This window comes from Actinia tenebrosa, unplaced genomic scaffold, assembly GCF_029948245.1.
Source record: "Actinia tenebrosa isolate PJP-AT-01 unplaced genomic scaffold, QUT_ActTen_1.0 PGA_scaffold4__44_contigs__length_22323623, whole genome shotgun sequence".
In the NCBI taxonomy this organism is placed as follows: Eukaryota; Metazoa; Cnidaria; class Anthozoa; order Actiniaria; family Actiniidae; genus Actinia; species Actinia tenebrosa.
The window spans coordinates 1,432,240-1,449,971 of NW_028292581.1; the positions used below are offsets into that span (position 1 = coordinate 1,432,240).

Consider the following 17,732-nt stretch of genomic DNA (forward strand, 5'->3'; position numbering starts at 1 on the left):
TATCTTATAAATATACGATGCACGAATGTAAGAAGTTCGTTAACGACTTTTGCATAATTTGTCTAAGACCTAAAGTTATCGTACCCAAGCCAGAACCCTTTTGGTGTTGTGGTAAAAAAATGCAGATAGAAGATGACACCTCCGCACAGTGTTACGAGTGTGGTAAGAATATTCGTAATGCCGTACCAAATGCTACCAAAGAGCAATATTACGCCAATGGAGGTCGTACGAAAACACCTTATAAGAGAATAAAATACTTCCGAGACTGGATGAGTCATATCCAAGGTTATCGACCGGTATATTTAGACACCGAAGTAAAGAAGAAAATCATAGACCATTTAGAAGAGCCAACCCCGCAAAGTCTACGGAAGACATTGAAGAAATTAAGACTAGGGAAATATTACAGAGCTATTCCCTATCTTTTGTCTGAAATTACCGGTAAGTCTATTCCCGAGGTTTCTGATATAAGCAGAGCCGAGTGGATGTTTTGTCGGCTGGATAAGGATATTCCTTATTACCCTGACGTAATTTACGAAATATTCCAGCAAATTGACTCCAACCACCCCCTATTAGGATGGATTCCGAGAAGATGAAATGTGCAGTCGAAATCCCCCTACGTTCTTTTCAAAGCAGATGTCTACTGAGCGAGCTTTCTTTGTAGCTCCTCTTTTGCCTCCTGGTAGATCTTTTTGCGAGATTCCTCGGAAAGATCTTTCACGATGGTTTTTTTATTGCCCGACTTTAATTCGCCGTATTTCTTTTCCTCCGCGAGGATCAAAGAAAACTCCGTGTCGTCTATGCGGCTGTCCCGCAAAGCTTGAGAGACTAAGTCGGCGATGGTGTTAGCCTTTGCTCTTGCTAGGGCTATGTGAGTGTCGTGCTTGGATATCTTACCGGACAACTGTTTCATAATACCTGTTGTGACAGCGGAAACGATGCCGCAAATGGCTCCAACGCCGGCCAAAGGAACGCCAACGACTATTCCAGGTCCGGTGAGTGAGGTAGCAACGCCGGTGCCTGTTAACGCCACGGACATGGAGCCGGAAGTTATCGCGATTTTATGTAGCGTGCTTCGGGCTCTGGCGTACTTTTTTCTAACCTCTTCGTAGTGTTTTGCCTGCCCTTCCAAGTAAGCCAGGATTAAGTTTGCTTTATTGAGCCTGAAGTTTTCGGCATTCATTTCGTTAGGTTCCTTAGGAAGTTCAGGATAAAGTGGAGGTGCTGAAGGTATAACATCCATTATATACTAATGTACGACGCTTTTGGGAATAACATAGAGGAGCAGCCACATCACGACAACCGGGATTACTGGAACTGGAGGGCCTTTAGGAAGATGTTTCCACATGCAGACCCTAGTAAGTTCGAAAGGAGACCCGATGGGATTTACTTCAACGGCTCCAGGATGTACAGCAATGCAGACTTGGAACATTCGAAGCTGGAGCAAGTAGGTGATCAGGTGCAGCGATTGACGATTGTACACCCCGTTCATAAAGAAAGGCCACCAAAACCCGAGCATAAAGCACCTAATTTTCCTAGAAACTTATTGTTAACTACGGAAGATTACCCATTTTACGATGCTGAAGGTGGTGTAAACAACTTCGAAAAGCTGGTAACGCACCTGAAGATTTCAGTGGGTAAACAATCATTTAACGTAATACTAAGAAATATCTATAAGAATACGATGTTGAAGCATACGTCGGGTAAAGAGGCCAGGGAATGGTTAGCAGGGCCCAATATGCGGTATTGGCCGCAGCAGTTAGACTTTGCTATTTGGGCTGCCACTAAAGGTTGTGGTGTTGCCGCGGACATGTTTCGCATTCCAATTATGCAGTTTCACGTTGCCTTTACGGTAAGGAGGTTGTTGAAGGAGCTTAACGCACCCCTACCAGGAGATGGAGCATTTAATCCAATGAATAACCGATATGACGCCGCAGCCCTGGAAAGGTTAATTAATGAGTTCAAACCACAGCAAAAAGACTTTCGTTATAAGGAGGGTAAGACGCATGGGCTGGGTATAGTTTACGTTTGGGGTGCCAATGGTGAGAAGCCGGCTGACTACGGACATCAGGAATACCCAAGTAATGAGTTAGAGTTCAGTGATATGGGTGGTAATAAGGGTAATAATTCATTAATTACTAGGATTCAAACAAACTACCCCGGCACTTGGGATCCGTTTGTGTTAATGAAAGGAAAAGGTCTAAGAAACCTAGCCAGGATTAACCGCAGCATAGAGGCATTCGTGTACTGCATCCTGGGAGCGCAGGTAAATACCCGCAACCCCATTGTTGGATCCCAAGGCGCTTCACAGGAAACGCAACAAGAATTCCTAACTTTATTTGAGTCTGCAATAATAGAAAATGACATATCTAAATCGGTGCAGAGATATCAATTAGCGGTGCAGCAGTCTAAAGTGCGACTGGATTACGCTTTGTCGCCTGGTTGTTGGTTAATGCCAAGTAATTTGGTTATTAACACCAATTCCGTTGTGGGTTATAACAACAAGCTGCAGCGAGCTACTAAGGATATGAAGTTTGGGGTGAATGACGTGAACTCTGACATGACCAAGGGCATTACTCACTTCGTAGAGAAACCAAAAAAAGAGGTAGAAAAACCATCGAAGAAGGCGCATGTAGGAAAACCCGAACCAAAGAAACCAGTAAAGAAGGTTACCAAGGAATATGACCATAACTTACTAAAAGCCGGCTTAGCAGCTGCAGGCGTTGGTCTGAGCTATTATATATGGCGATGAACAACCCCTACGTAGCTGGAGTAGATTGTGTCTATACGACTTACACAGGCGAGAAAAAATACACCCAGGCGGCTTGGGTTGATGTCACGGGCATGTCCGTGAATTTGAACTACTCAGGAAAGAAGTTAATCCTTTGTACTATTTGCATTGGCACGAGCAGTCACGCCAACGTGGGCTTTCGTTTTTGTGATGAGAATGGTGTACTGCAGCCTATGAGAAATAAGACAAACAACAGGGAGCCTGCGCATTTTTCCGTAGAGCCCAACCCCCGGAGCGCCGAAAATCTATCGGTTTGGACTTTCCACATGGTCGCCGATTGCCATGGGAAGGTAAAGCTGCAGATACGCGTAGATGACACCGGAAGTGTTTGCGTGAATAGCATAGAGGATCAGAGAGATAAGAAATATAACCACGCAACCATTAGCACTCTTACGGTGCTTAGCCTTTAGAAGGGAATTTATTCCCTGGTATATATGAACAACCCACACGCGAAGGAAGATTGGTTTTTACATTACCTAAGTGAAGAGGGGTACGGACGCAACGACGATTGGGTTGACACTGAATTGTGGGTGAAGGTTGGGGGTTTAGGATTGATTATATGCACTATTAGCATTAGCATGAGGAATGAATACGGTATTGGGTTTAGAATTGTAGATGAGAATAACCATCCGCTACTACCTTACAGACAAAAAATAAATGAAAGGAATCCAGCTCATTTTTCATATGAACCCCACCAGAGTCCAGATGAGATGATACCGATAACTTTTCATATGGTAGCTAATTGTCAATACGCAAAGCTTCAGATTAATACTGACGCGGAACGTAAATTCAATATCTACGTTTTGATAAATGCTATTTATTCAGGATCCACTCCGACGGATGCTACTTGGAGTCATAAATCCATTAGCACTATGACTGCCATACCCCTAGTTCCGCATTACCAAGGCGGCGCGAATACTATCTTTACTTATCCCCAGTCGAGGACGCCTCGGGCGCCCGACGACGATAAGCCGCCAGTAATACACAAGGATAAGATCAACCCTGAATCTTCTTCAGGAGTACCACCCCAATAGCGACAACCAAGATCCAAATGTTATTCCCCACGAACTTCAACAGTTCTCCGCCGGCCCTAAGTGCCAAGGAAACAACCGAACCCAGCAGCCCAGGAAGACCGGCTGCCATCTTTTTTCCCAAGTCCGTCAGCCCATTACCTAATTTCTTCACGCCCGCGCCCGTAGCCTTAAGCGCGTTAAGGATTACCCCTACTACGCTCGAAATAGCGACCGCGAATGCCAGCGGAACGCCATACTTCAAAAGGGCTCTTTTTACCTTTTCCTTGGTGGTAAGCCCCAACTCCCTTTCCAGGTTTTCCTTTTGTGCCTGTAATTCCGCAACTCTCTCCTGAAGGGTTTCTACTTCCCTTTGGGCTGCCTCCCTTTCTTCTTCGGGGCGCGCCTGGTCGTTAATTATTTCCTGCTTTTCGGATATGTTTTTTTCCAGGTCTTCGATGGCCTGAGTTCTTTGCTGGATTTGCTCTTCTTTAATGTTGATTTCAGCAACTAACTGCCGCCGCTCCACCAAAGAACCCTCTATAGCGGTTTGTAAGTCCTTAACTTCCCCCTTGCTCACATCCAGGTCTTGCAGGGCGAGCTCGAAGGCCTTTTGGGCTTGGTTCCTATCGCGCAGGGCTTTGTCTGTTTGTTCTCTAAGTTCTATCATTCTTTGGTTTTTGTCGTCAAGTTCTCTTTTTTGAGCATCAAGGAGTAGTCGGTTTTGTCTCATGTAATCTGCCTCCCTTTCCTCCATTGTCTCCTTTAGTTCTTCAACTTCCCTTATCGCCTCGGGGCCTTTTTGTTGCCGCTGCATTAGGGTCTTGAACTTTTCAAAGGCTTCGCTGGTGTTTTCATCGTTTTCTCTTAGTCTTTCCACCAAATTAGGTCTTCCTAATGCGTCTTTGATTTCTTTTGGGAGATTACTGGTGAGCCTGCCGGAGTCTCTCCTTTGGTAGAGATTATACCACTTATCCCTTCCTTGATACTGGATTTGAATTTGCCCCTTATCTCCGGTTTGGAAATTAAGGCGGGCCAAGTCCACATTTGGAAATTTCTCCCTTACGTCGTCTAAAAGCCCCCTTAGCATTTCAGTTCTTAGGTCCGTGGAATCCAAGTTTTGCAATTCCAAGTACTCCGGAATAGATCTCCCTGGGTTCCTCGATTGCCACTTGTCCTTTAAGGAACGCCAGGCCTCGCGGGCCCTACTTCCGAACCTATTTCGAAGCCTATCCCAAATATACTCGCGGGACACGTCGTCATTTGGGATTAACGTATCGTATTCTTCATCGTTAATGTCGACTTGGCCTTCTTCGGTAAGGGGGTCAAAATCCGTTCCTTCTACTTCCATTATATATGATAAGCTCAAAGTTAAACCCAAACGTATTACCTAAGCAGGTTGGCGGACTGAAAGCAGAACGCACCTTTCACCGGGTCACATTCACACCTTCTAGCGCAAAGCCAGGAGAAACCTTGTACGTAGGCGTGCCCCGTCTAACGGATAACCTAGTCTTAGTTCCTGGCACCTTGGCTTTGAGGTTTGACCTAGCGGTACAGTCAAGCCCCACAGATGAAAGGATTATCGTTAACAACGTGGGTCGCAACATTGTTTCTAAGATGCGCGTAAAGTTCGCCGGGGAATCCTTGCTGGACTTAAATAGGTACGATCTGTATACCACGTACAAAGACTTATGGTTGACAGCCTTTGACCGCGCGCAAAGGATAGAACAAGGAATTGGTAGTGTCATTCTACGTAAGGTCCGAACACCTACGAAAACGCAACCTACTGACAGCAGCGGAGAAACCGCAGTGGCAGACGCAAAGCGAATAAAGACCGCCTATGGTAGCAAGTATGTCATACCACTGGACTTTGAAGTAATCACGAATCACGGTGTGTATTACCCAAGACAGTTATCCGAGCTACAGTTTGAAGTAACTTTAGCAGATGCTAATAACATCATTGGTGGGCTGACCACTGCACTTACCACAACAGCCCCATACTCTATCACCAACTTAGAGCTGCAGTACGAAACGGTATACAGCGAAGAGCTGGCCCGTAGCGCCGGTATGGAATACAGTGCAGGGAAGGCATTCCTTTACGACCACGTAGTGATGTATAAGACGTTCAGCTTCCTGGATAAGACGGATGAGGTTATCAACCAAAGCATTAACCTCCCCCGAAGAAGTCTCACGGGGCTGATGCTGGTGTTTACCAAACCCTATGAGGCCGGTAAGCGCGACTCCGAAGCCTTTCACAACCCCAACATTACTAACGTCAGCGTGAATATCAACGGCGTTCCAAACAAGGTCTACTCGCAGGGAATAAAGCCCGCAGACGTGTACAGAGAGGCCATGCGCAAGTTTGGCGACCAAATTAGCCCTGAGGAATTCTTTAAGGATAAGTATGCGCTGTGGATTGATATGCGCACGACCAACGACGAAGACCTACATGGCCAGGGTTTACGTCTAGTAAATACGCAGGATGGCATAACATTGGAGATCAAACGCACCAAGAACGCCAGTGCGGGCGACGGCGATATGATAAACTGCTACGTCTTCGTCGTGTCTGACGCGCAACTGAGCGTAGAAATGAATCAGCTAAAGAGCGTTGCCTATTGATCCACTCGCTCATCCTTTTGATAAAAAAATATCGTTGGTATATAATGCTTCGCGTATTCGAAAACAACGAAACCAAACTGCAATGCATAGTGCAAGGCGATAAACTATACTTCAAAGCAAAGGAAGTGGCGCTGGCGTTGGGTTACGAACGCCCAAAAGATGCAATTAAGGTGCATGTTCGTGAAAAGTATAAGGTAAAGCTTAGCGAACTTAGAGTGGAGGTGAATCGCCTCCCCTCGTATTCACAGCCTAATTCCCTGTACGTAACCGAATCTGGGTTGTATCAACTAATATTTAGCTCTAAGATGCCAACGGCAGAGACATTCCAGGATTGGGTCCTCGAGGACGTTCTTCCCGTATTGAGAAAGACAGGTAAGTATGAAATAGAAAGGCGGTTCGATAGTCCTAACAAGTTAGTCTTCAAAATGGAAAATGAGTTTGACCTGCATAAGAAAGTCGTGGACTACATACGCCGCTTCTACCCACAGATGCTCATAGCACCCGGCTTAGGGGAATTGCAGGATTCTGACAGCAAACGCATAAAATGCTGGCAGAAGGGTTATCAAAGGGGTCAACCCGACCTCTTAATACTGAACGCGCATTTAAGGTATGAAGGGCTTTGCATCGAATTAAAGACGCCGAAAGGAAATGGCATACTCTCCGCAGACCAACGCAAGATAATTTCGCAGTATGACGCGAATGGTTACCTGACCATGGTTAGCAACGATTATGACGTCATCTGTCGTGCCCTTAGCAACTACGCGGAAGGCATCCGTATTCCCTGTCGGTGGTGCTGCAAACGCTTCAAGACTACGGAGACAAGGGCAACGCATTTAAGAATATTTCATAGATATAATGATCGTCAACCAAATACACTGGCGTGACCTGATTTGCGGTAAAGCATACGAAATAAAAAATTACGTCGTCTTCGAAGACATCGACCGTTTACGGTTAGTCCTCAAAGACTTAGAAGGCAAGGAATATTCCCTTTGGGCGCCGGATTGCGTGCGGTACGTAATTCAGGGCGAGGAATTCGCCCACTTACGCAGCTATGGTAAGGTAAATGGCCGATGGAAGTTTGACATTGAAAGAAGAGTCACTCCATCTCCTCTTTGTAGTTAAGCGCCCGCTGCGCTTTAGGATCCGCGGAGCACCAATGCCCCACAAAGGATCCTTCGGAGAATACCCTGTCGCAATGAAGGCAGGCGTATTTTTTACGCGGTTTTGAGGTCGTCGTAATGCAATCGGCTGGTGGTTCACACGTAATACAGTCCATATATTGAAAGGGCGATTAGGAATCCTCCAAAGAATGCCATGAAGTAGGCTACCATATACTTAGGGGACTCTGCAAGGCCCCTTTAAAGGGGTCTTTATTTTTATTTATTATTATTCATTATTCTTAATAATAATAAATAAAAATAAGGATGGGATTTGAGACTCTTTGCGCAAACCCTACCTTACTATCTTAAGCCGCCTACTAATCATTACGGGCTTTCCTTGCCGCCTCATTGCCGGCATGCCAAGCTTCGAAGCGATCTAAGTACTCCTTGAAACCGCCTTGGCCGTCGTAGAGGCACTGCCAAACATGTTGGTCACTTCTTTGACAGCCGCAGCGCTCACAAGTTGCCTCCCAATATTCTCTATCCTCCCACCTTACGCCTTCGACGCAGTCAAACTCCGTAAAGCGCTGGTCAATTTCCTTCTTCCGGCGCGTTAACTTCCTTTGGGTTTCCTTTGGGCAACATCGTGCGGCAACGTCGCCGTGCTCCTCGCAAGCCACGCTCAGCAGGTCGTAATTGCCGCGGCACCGATGTCGATGCCATTCGTCGTTCTTGTCCTCCTCGCAGCGCTCACATACGTTCTTTAGACAAACGCGGTTATCAACGTGGTAATCCAACATCTGCGCGCTGCTAAAGAGGCGATTACACTCCTTACAACGCCTTTCGCGTGCCTTCTTAGCGCATACCTTCTTTTCCAGGTGGTATTTCAACATTTGCTTGCTGCTGAACTCCTTGTTACACCGCTCACACTCCATATATAATAAGGATTTAATAACCCTTATATGGGATACCGCATAAAGTCCTTAATGGACTCTTTTGCCCCGGATACTATTTCAAAGAGTGTCTTAGAATGTTGACATTGTTAAGGATGCCTGGAAAGAGTGTCTTAGAATGTTGACATTGTTAAGGATGCCTGGAAAGAGTGTCTCAGAATGTTGACAATAAGGTTAAATCTTTGTTAAGTATATGTGGAAAGCCCGTAAGGATTAGTAGGCGGCTTAAAATAGTAAAGTAGGGTTCGTGTAAAGAGTCTCAAATCCCATTCTTATTTTTATTTATTATTATTAAGAATAATTAAGGATATTTAATAATAATAAATAAAAATAAGAACCCCTTTGAAGGGCACGTCTTAACAAAGATTTAACCTAAACGTCAACATTCTGAGACACTCTTTGAAATAGTTTCCGGGCATCCTTAACAATGTTAACATTCTACAGGGGATATCGCATGAAGTCCTTAACGGACTCCTTAGCCCACGTTGCCATCGTTATCAGCGCGCCAAACCGTTTTGCACGCTTCAGACCGCACATTTCATCGTACAACTCCTGCACGCGCTCTTTTAACCGGTCTATCTCCTCACTTTGCATTTCTATGGTGTCTCTTTTATCTTTTGCGTCGGCGACAATTCTTTGCACTGCTTCCACTGGCTCCATATATATCAGGGAACAAGTTCCCTTCGAGAAAAGGCAACTAGTGAAAATCCCTGTGATTTTCTAAAATATAATGAACCCAGATCACATGCCTTGTAACGCTCTGATAGTAGGACCCACCGGCTGCGGAAAGACCCAGTTCGTAGTAGAGCAGCTATTAGGACCCTTTAGATACCGCTTCGACTATATTGTGCTATTATGCCCCACCTACGTGAATAACCGCACCTGGACGGGCATAGGAGTGAAAGATGACGACTTCTTTGTGGACATACTGGATCCTAACGAGTTATCCAGCCATCTTAAGTTCTGGCACAAACAATTCCCTAAAGATACGCAAACCTTGCTCATACTGGATGACATCGCCTGCGGGGACGACGTAAAAAGACGCACCTCCGAGCTCGTTAAGCTCGCTTTCAGCGGCAGACACGACAATATTAGCGTTTGGTTGCTCTCGCAGCAGCTTACCAGCGTCTCTAAGCCTTTTAGGGAAAACATAGGCTCCCTAGTTGTCTTCTACACTCCAAGTAAGTCTGATCTGGAAACCATCTTAAGCGACTACGGCGGTGAGATAAGCAAGGAACAGTTACACGAATACATGCGGCACCTAAAAACGCACCAACATTCCAAGATGATCTTCTCTTTGAGGTTTCCGTATTCCATAAAGATATATGGACATTGAGCAGCTCTTAGATGAAGTCCCCACGCAGTTAGATGAAAGTAACCTCAAGGAACAACTTAACATCCTTGTGTCTTCTGGGAAGTGCAAAGAAATGATAGGCAAGGAACTTACCCATGAGCAGGTTAATAAGTTGTCAGAAGATGAAGTCAAGAAGTTCCATAAAAGGTATGAGGCCGCCCTTGCAAGTAAGACCACGGACGCCGTCGCAGACTCCGCTATCCGACTTGCAACTAAATTGCTTGGACTTGCGCTGCCCATAGACGACGTGGAGCAACTACGGAAGGACATTAGCGAGGACTATGTCATCGCTCAAGAACTTAAGATAACCTGCGGGTGGTTGTCTTTGAAGTGCGGTAAGTTAATGGCAGTCGCCTCTGCGGCACTTCACGTAGCTCAGCACGTCGACTTGAAGGAACTTACGACGTCTTGGAAGGACTTCAAGAAGGACAGAGAAGTCGAAAAGGTCTTCCAGGCAGCACTTGCTGAGGTACCTGATCAAGTCACCTCAAGTACTTAGTCAAGTCGTTGTCAAGTACTTAGTCAAGTCGTTGTCAAGTACTTAGTCAAGTCGTTGTCAAGTCATTGCCAAGTCATTGTCAAGTCGTCATCAAGTTACTTGTCAAGTCCTTCAAGTCCCTTAATATAAGATGAGTGGCACCGAAGAACAACCACCCGTAGAAGATACCAAGATTACCAAGGCTAAATCTCCGGGCAGAGTCGCTGCCGGAAAGAAGCTCGCGGAGATGAATAAAAAGAACAAAGCCAAAAAAGAAGAAAAGGTGGAGGAAAAAGAAGAGGAATCCTTTATTAATCCGGGATACGTCATCGGCGCGTTAGGAGTTGCTATAGCAGCAGGCAGCCTTTACTTACAATGGCGGGCAACGAAAAAGGTAGAACCACCAACATATCACGCGCCCGTGCACGCACCTGTGGAGCCGGCTGTTAGAAAAAGTAAGATCCCTGAAATGGAGTAATAACCTTCTCGCTTTGTAATATAATGTCAACCGCGTTATTGAAAACTGTTGAAGAAGCAGCTATCATTACTTCCATCGTTGCGGGTATTGGTTGGGTAGGTAAGAAAGTGCTCAAAGAAGACTTTACTGAAGACCCAAGCAAGAGCTTCGCTAACTTTGCTAAGATGACCGCTGCCGTAGGCGGGGCTATCATGGTAAAGGATTACCTACGGAAGGAAAAGTACCTCCCTACGGTGTAATATATATGGCTAGCGTGGTCGTAGGTGGAGTCGTCGCAGCTTTAGCATTCACTGGAGCTAATTATGGTGGTCAGTATTTGGATAGATTAGTTAGAGGTGATCGCAGCGGAGATTTGGCCGCCGAAAGGAAAAGGCATGATTTAGCGCTGGAGAAATATCAGCGAGACGTGGCAGCTTGGAATGAAAAAAGACAAGCTTACAGGGATTGGTTGGACGAGAATTACCAAGACAAAATGCAGGCGGATAAGAACTTCGAAAATACAGACTACGCCTTTAAGCTCTATGCGCAAGCACACCCCGACTTTAGGTTGAAAAGGCCTCAGTTCAAGAATTACTACCAGCCTTCTAAGAAACAAAAAGACAATGAATTGGTCTTTGTAGGAGTCGCAGGGCTGGCGGGAGGCGTAGCTTTGGCGTATCTGCTCTAACGAAGGGGACTTGTCCCCTGTAATATATGATCGTCTTTTTGGAAAGCGATAAAAATAACTTTACCACTTATTTGAATCCCCCCATTAAAGCCCATAAGGTTAGGCTGGTTAGTTGCTCTTTGTACAATTCTTGGTATAATTTAGTCAATGCCTTGGTCACTGAGCATACAGGAGGATCTAACTATCAAGGCGTATTGCTGCCCGATGGACATTACACACCAATCATCCTTGCTAAGGAATTAGCAAAACACGGTTATACGCTCACCACAGGATTGCCGCACGAAATGACCCTCAAACATAATATGCCAAACTATTCAGTAACTTTTGGAAAGTCTGACCCATTGGGATCTTTATTATGTGCCTCAGGCAAGACGATTACCAACACGGCCATACCCGTGAAATGGAAAGTCGCATCCTCTTACGAAGTCTATTGCGACTTGGTCAATAGTTACAGCAATGGAGAAAGGTCTTCTCTTATGTCCAAGTTTCTACCTAAGGGTAATCCATTCGATCTGGTAGAATACACTCCCATTTCTTTGAGCTATGACTTGTCCAATTTGGTAGAAAGCATAAACATCACCATCAAAGTGGACGGAAAGACGGTGGATTTTAACGGACGTAAGATCAATCTTGTCTTGGAATTCATATAATGGGCCGCGTAGAGGACAAACTTAAAAGGATTTACTATGGGCCTGAAGGCTATTGGAAAGGAGCGTCGGCCATCAAGAAACTCGCGACCGCGGCCAGGGTATCAGAAGAAACGGCTAAGAACTGGCTAAGAAAACAAAACCTCTGGCAGGTTTATCTTCCCGTGGCTAAGTACATTCCCAGGCCCAGCTTCACCGTAAATGCCCCTAATGAAGTTCATCACGCGGATTTGCTTTTCTTGCCGCACGATAAGGTGAGAAAAAAGACCTATAGGTACGCTTTGACCGTAGTCGATATCGCAAGCAGATACAAGGACGCCGAACCCATAACCAGCAAGGATTCTGGGGAAGTCGCAGAAGCCCTAGGTAGGATTTATAAGCGCGTCTTGAAATGGCCTAAGCTGCTGCAAGTGGATGCGGGGACGGAGTTCATGGGCGTGGTTACTAAGACCCTGAAAGACCACAGCACTAAGATTAGGAGAGCCGAAGCTGAGTACCACAGGGGTCAGAGCATCGTCGAAAGATTCAATAAAACCCTGGCTGAGCGTCTCTTTGGGTACCAGTATTGGAAAGAGCTGGAAGATCCCTCCAAACGCAACAGGGAATGGACTCAGAGGCTCCCCCAGGTCATCGCGGCTTTAAATAACGAGGCGGCCAGGGCTACGGGAATAAAACCCAGGGATGCCATAAAAAAGAAACACGTGGAACACAAGTCCTACGTCAGAAGTTCGAGGGCGGTCGGACTGAAGGATAAAAAGCTACCCCGCGACATAGTGGTCAGATACCTCTATCAGCCGGGGGAACTCGAAGGTGGCAGTAAGAGAGCCACGGATCCTAACTGGTCTTTGGAAACGTATGAGATTTCGAAGTCCGTCACCAAGGAAGGGCAACCCGTGTTGTATTACCTAAATGGCCCAAGTCGTGGATTTGTCAAGGAAGAGCTGCTCATAGTCCCCAAAGACTCAGAGTAGTGCTAGCTGCCCTTCAAAGTAGCGCAGCACCGCGCGCCCGATTACACTCTAGGCATGTCAGTCTTACGTTGCCTCTGCAATGCCCGCGTTTATTATTTATGCGATCCACGGAGAACTGTTGATCGTCATTCGGGTCAAACCTCCATAGTAGCGGTATGTTACATTCGGCACACCTTGCCCCTTTCTTATAGATGTCGTCCACGCATAGGTCGAATTTGACCCCCGCATAGCGGGGATCTTTGCTCTTTTCTTCGTCGTGCCGCTTGTAGCGAAGGAGTTTCTTAGCAATGTTCTCCTTTGCTACGTCCTCTGGCGTCTTATCGTAGCGCAGTTGCGAACCCCAGGCTCTTTTTAACTGTTTGGCATACTCCACACGGCTTACGGCGGTGTAGATAAGGTTGCTCCAACACAGCCGCTGGTCTATGATCCATAAGGTTTCTTTTATGGTAAGCCCCTGCGCGCTGTGGACTGTCATGCAGTAACCTAAGCGCCAATCTGGGTGGGAGGTAATTTTTTCCACCTTTTCTATGGGTACCCAGGCTTTATCATATGTTACAGCATTTTGTAGTTGGATGTCGGTACCAGGTACCCAGACGTCTCTTTTTTGCATTCGGGTATCGTGGGGTTTGTAAGAAACAGGTACGGGATGCGTAGGGAAGCGCTCTCGGTGTATATTTAGCAAATCCTTTTGTATGCGAGACTGTGCTGCGCGTTTGCTGCTCAGCACCAGATCCTTTGGATGCCATGTGTGAAGGAAGTCTTCGTAAGACTTCGCTCGTACCCTCTTGCGTAGTATCTTGTTTTGTTCCGCGTCACTAAGGCCCCGAAGTTCTGCTTTCAGGTTTCTTATTTGATCCTTACTGCGGTAGTCGGTGTTAATTTCTTCGGAGTGGTCTACCATTTCTTTTAACCATTTATGGGGCATCTCTCCGGTTATTGGAGGAGGCTGGCAAGGATCTCCGGCGAATATCACTTGACACTTTCCACGGAGGAATTCTACAAATTCCTGCAGGATTTCTAAAGGAACGGTGCAAATCTCATCCCAAAGTATCACCGGGGGTATGTCGTGGATGGCTTCTGGTACCCACTTTTGACCATTCCAGCGGAAGAAGCTGTGGTAGGTCTGCGCGTCGTAACCCATCTCCGTTAATTCTCTTTCCAGACGGTGCGTTGGCGTTAACACCTTTATCTTTGGAAAGAGTTCCAAAACCCTGGTAGTTTTACCACTGCCTCCCGTTCCGTAAAGGTAAGAGAAGCGTTGGTAAGAGATTGGGTCCGCAACCGACGGTAGAGGCTCCCCGGTTGGTTCCACGCTACCGTAAAGATGTTCTCCGTGATATTCTACACGGCCTCTCCATGCTTTTATCTCCTCATCTTTGACGCGCCATTGACCACTTTCTGCAAGTTCATCGGCAGTGTAGAACTCCTGCATCTTCTCTAACACTTCTGGCTTTACATACAAGGAATCCGTGGCTACGCGTGGGATGTCCTCTTTGTCAAACCGTAGCAGCATCGCAAGTAGGTTAATGTGCGCATAGGCTAACATACTGGCACGCAGATGGTAATACTGCGGTCTGTGGTCTTGGTAATAACACAGCGCATTCCATTTCTGTTCTTTTTGGCCTTCTATGAAGTAGTCCCATTTCTCTACGGATACCATCGTTCCTTGGTCATGCGCGCGTTTGATGAGGAAGTTTAACTCACCGACGTCTGTTATTAGGCGCCGTTGCATGTGTTTTTCTCCTTCTTTTGCGCCCTGGGTAAATTTGCCTATGACAATTCGGGCGGTTGGGTTGTGCTCTGGGAGCCACTTCGTGTAGGCGCTATGGCAAAGTATGGCTTCATGCGCTGTGTATTTCAGGAGTTTACGCTCTTCAAAGAACTTTAACAATGGCACTGGTATCCATTCTTTCTCTTGTAGATGCTTCCCGTACCACGCGTAAATTATGGGATGTAAGTCTTTTGCTAACTCCCAGGTGGTCAGTCTGACGAATCCTGTTGCTGGGGCGTCGTAGTGGCCGTCTAACGCAACGCGAAAGAATTGGGAGTCTGGATGTCCGTAACGGCCATAATACTCCTTACAATCCCCAAGGCCTTTGAAACTGGCGGGGTAACAGTGTTTCATATCTAAGGAGACGTATTGGTCTTCGTTGTACTCCATATTCCAAAGACCACCGTGACCGTGTTCTACACAGGCTTTGGAGATATCTTTGAACTCCTTTGGGGTAGGTTTCCAGCCATTTCTCTTTTTGGCAGCTAAGAAGTCCAAGCTGCGGGAGCTGAGCACTTCGTCTGAAAAGTCTTCCCCTAAAGTCTCACATGCACTTTTAATGCGTTGATGTTCCACTTCTGGTCGGTATAAAGTACCATCTTGAGTCATGAACTGACACCCCTCCGCGTCCATTAACCAAATAGAATTCTCATAAACTAATCCTGTTAATGGCGACTCCTTATAGACCTTTGTCTCCATCTTCCTTGGGAACCTTAACTCCCTCCATGCGTGTGCGTTGTGTTGGTAAATTACGATAGGAGCACCTCTGCCTCCATACTTCTTCGTTCCTGGGTAAATAAAACCGTCGGTTATGCCTTTCACATGTATGCGCCTTTCCAACGCGGTTTCTAACTTTTTGATGTTTTCGATGGTTCCTCCAGTCTTACGAGTAGAATGCTCCCATTTCCTGATGGCTTCTCTTCTCTTTGGCGTAAGCTTACCACCCCGAGAGGAATCCTCGAAGAACTCCCTAACCAGCTTCCCAACGCAGTTACCAGGATGGCGCATTGGTCTTAACTTTTTAACATCCGGCTTCTTGATTTCATATGCGCCATAGATGACCACGGTAACCGGGTAAGCGACCTCATAGAACAACATGTCTATTCCCTCCAATGCTCCCGGTCGCGTGTGCTTGTTTAAAACGAACAGGTTCTGCTTACCAGACGCTCTGATAGGATTACGACCCTTTTCTATTATCCATTCGCCGTCTAAGTACTTTACGAATGTCAACTCCAAACGGTAATCGCCGGCTGGCATTCTGTTGATTATCTTTTCAGCCATTTTGTAATTCATGGTTTTGTCTGTCTTTCCCTCCATAAATGTAGCGAAGACAAAGTCAGCGTCTGAGTTATCCATCACCTGATTTCCGAGCTTGCGCACAGTCTTGTTTTGAATGTCGTTGATGGTGGCCATGTATATCTAAGGAATATTTTAACCTCCGTTTGCGATACCAAAATAACTTTAGGTCTTGGTAAAATACCCGTAAATCTGCTGTACCCATCTTCGCAATTCCGCGGGTTAAACCCCTAAATCTTTGGCATCGATCGCGAGTCCCCCTTACTGCTGCTACTTCATACTATACCATTCTAAACACAAAAAAATATTTTACTAAATAAAGTTTAACGAGAGTACAAGATAGTCGTGTGACAAGTGTTTTTCTTTGTTATTTGCTAGCTCATAGAAATTGCAATCACAAATTATCATAGTCGGTAGGGTTTCGGAAAGCAATCAGGCTTCGATGTAAAGTGTGAGGTGTTGGAATGCACTACTTTGGAAATATTCTGGACAATTGAAAGGCGTAACGATATAAACAAAGTGCGAGTGAAGAAAGCGGTTGCATATTTAGAATTAGGATACAAATGTTTACGGAATTGAGAATATTATTTGACGGTTTTTAATTATTTCAATGAACTTGAAACTTTAGGGTATATAAATGCGTTATCTAAAGTAACTGACTTGGAAGTTTAAAAAAAATTCATCATCGGATTATTGAGTTTGACTGTTTTTAGTAAAGACAAATGAAATTTTTGACAAGACATCAAAAGGCACAACTTTACTAACTAGGCTTGAAATCATATTTCTCGAAATCGAATAACGCGATTTCTTTCCATTTCTCAGAAGGACTAGTGGAATAGTAACACAACACTATGACCCCCAAAAAAGCTTTTCCCATGTCCAGAAAGGAAAGGTTTCGGTCACATGAACTAATTGCTTTGGATTGTTTACATTTTTGTTGCCCAAAAGTTCCGACGGCAATTATTTCGAAACGCTTCCATACAAATCTTCGAAACTTCGTTAACTTGAAGACAAACATATGAACTTTAAGTTCTGTTAAACAATTTTTTAATACAAACGTCTGATTTCGCCAAAAATGGAATGTATAAAAAAATGACATGACGTCACTGTATTGCTATGGTAACTCCGATCATGATAAATTGTATATCATGTAAAACTTGAATCTATCTCTAGGCCTGTCATAATAATTTATTTGAAATTAACTTATTGGCAGCGACGCATTTCCCCTTCAAACTTCGAAGGTACGCCACAAACAAAACCCAGTCGAGCCACCTTAATTACATCCAAAGCGAAAGGGTCGAGATGGTACCAACTACATCCTAAGATGGTACTCCGGGCCCGGGGGGCGGGGGGGGGGGGGGTACTCCGCCAGAATTTAGGTAAGGGTGTTCCGCTGGGATTCTGAAAGGGGTACCCTGTGTATGACAAAAAAAATCAAATTTGTAGACCCTGTTTATGACAAAAGATATGATTAATTGCAGTGAGTTCCTGATTCAATTATCATGTCATCTCGCGTATTGTTTTTTTAAGACCATGATAACCAGTTTCGGTCAATACGAAAGTAGAAACCCTGAATATGACAAGAAACTCAGGAAGAACT

At 45.4% G+C, this 17,732-nt stretch overlaps 1 protein-coding gene across 1 annotated transcript in view; it reads left to right on the forward strand.

Moving 5' to 3' along the window:
• The window catches only part of LOC116288638 (solute carrier family 12 member 1), a 32,887-nt gene that overhangs the window by 11,292 nt on the left and 3,863 nt on the right, over positions 1-17,732 (forward strand). The gene's annotated exons all lie outside the window — the stretch shown is intronic.